The sequence below is a fragment of the Aphis gossypii genome, unplaced genomic scaffold (genome assembly GCF_020184175.1).
Source record: "Aphis gossypii isolate Hap1 unplaced genomic scaffold, ASM2018417v2 Contig00805, whole genome shotgun sequence".
NCBI lineage: Eukaryota > Metazoa > Arthropoda > Insecta > Hemiptera > Aphididae > Aphis > Aphis gossypii.
The window spans coordinates 44,373-46,518 of record NW_026083291.1 but is presented as its reverse complement, the minus strand read 5'-3'; the positions used below and the strand labels follow the sequence as shown (position 1 = coordinate 46,518).

Here is a 2,146-nt window from a genome sequence, read left to right as displayed (position 1 = left end):
ACCTCTTAGATAAGGAAATTTCGGCCATTTTGTGGGCTTCAAAATCATTTCCAAGTCGGCTATCTAGTATTTTTATATATCTGTGACTATAATAGAAGATAATAGAATTCTTCTATTATCTATGACGTCGTTGATTGACGGTTGTTGAAAAATCAACTGTCTTCTACATTTTTACATTTATTACTCAAGATTTTAGTGTGAACATTGAAAAACCTTAAATTGTTTATTAACTCATAATTATTAGGAAAGTCATTTTTAAGAATTATAATAATTAGGTATAACGTATAAAACCTGTGTCATTTAAAAATTTTAATTTGTCATCAAAAAATTCATATCAGATTACCAGAATTGAAAAATGGAATCTAAAGAAAATGTACTGTACTTTCTTACTTCAAAAAGAAATTAAAACCAACCAATAACATGAGGTATGAGCAAATGATTTATAGTTTTTAAACCTTTATTATTTGAGTATAATCTTATTATTTTGTACCTGTTGCATTTTTTTATATTTAGTAATTGATTTATTATAACACAATTATCAACTTGATAGTATAGACTTGTTTGGTGTTCTTGTTTTATAGGAGACCTCTGTGAATACCCAAATCAATATTGAAAGTGTGTCAATGAATATTACACTGCCACTGGTAAGTAATATCAAATATTTTAATGTAATAATTTATGTTATAAAATATTATTTCTCATATCAATCATATGTAGATATTTTTTTGTGTTGGTATTTGGATTAATTAATATAATAATTTTATTTATTTAATTTAATCTAAAGACAGTGTATAATTAGAGTTAAATTTTACAAGTGTGTAATTACTAATTAGTGTTTAATTATTTCGAACAGCAAAACTGATTCTACAACCATAACACAGTCCGTGTTCTATATAAGAGATTGTTTATGCTATAACTTGCCACATACAGTGTTTAAAAAAGAAAATTTTCACAATTAGTCTTCATAACAATCTTTAAAATTATTTTTCATAATAGTTAATCTGCAATTGATTAACTATTAAACAGTGGGTAATTATTAAAAGCATGTATATTGTAATCATTAAACATTTTACACTATTCTGCTGCCTACTTATTTAATTAGCTTTTAGTAGTATACAATATAATAATAATACTATTGAACATTTATAGCCATTTTATAATTTTGCTTTTGGATTTATATACATTTTTAAATTTTTAATTAAATTTATTAAGAGCTTGTGTATGAATTCCATTCATTTTACATTATTCTTGTGAAAATAAGTTCACATTTTCTCAGCTTTTAATTGCATGCAGAATATATTTTATACTAGGCAATGTTTTTGAAAATATATGCTTTTATAGATCAAACTAAATAATTGGCTGTTTGATAAAATGTATTATTGTATACTTATATTAAAATATATAACTATATGTCTATATATAATTTTTAGGGCAATATTACTGCAGAAAGTGAAACTAAAGCATCAGAAAATGAAGTCTTTTTACCAAATACAGAATCACCAGATTGTTGGGACGATAAACAAGTGAAGTATTTTACAGAAGATATTCATGGATTTTTTTCAATAAAAAAAAATTGGTTGCAAAATATGTTCTAAGGCCAATTTTAATTTAACAAAACACCAAGGCACTCATGGTTCACAAGAATGGATGAATGGAGAAATATGTCCAGTTGGAGATGATTTTAAAAACAGCAAACACATTTAAGAAAAAAAATTTCAAAACATAAATCTTCTCAAAGCCATTTACACGCTGAAGTATATTGAAAAACAAAAGTTGGAAATTTTGCCAACTCAAGTATTAAAAACTTCATATATTGACATTGAAAATACAAAAAGAATATTCAGGACAGCATATACCATAGCAAAGAATCAAAGACCTTACACAGACATGCAATTTAGTGGATCTTCAAATAATTAATGGCTTGGATGGGGAGAATTCTTCAAACAAATAAGCATGTAGCAATATAATTGATCATATAACATTTGAAATGCGAAAGAAACTATGTCTTGACCTTTTGCATAACAAAAGAAAAATATGTAATTATGTGACGCGAGTCTACAACGTTAAGCCAAAAGAGTATGTTGGTTATTTGTTTGAGATCTGCTGTATCCAATAACAATGATGTGATTACATACTTTTTTAATAT

At 25.5% G+C, this 2,146-nt stretch overlaps 1 pseudogene; it reads left to right on the top strand.

Moving 5' to 3' along the window:
- The first annotated feature begins 623 nt into the window (after nucleotides 1-623).
- LOC126555332 (E3 SUMO-protein ligase KIAA1586-like) lies at nucleotides 624-1,801 on the top strand (annotated as a pseudogene).
- The last annotated feature ends 345 nt before the right edge of the window (nucleotides 1,802-2,146 follow it).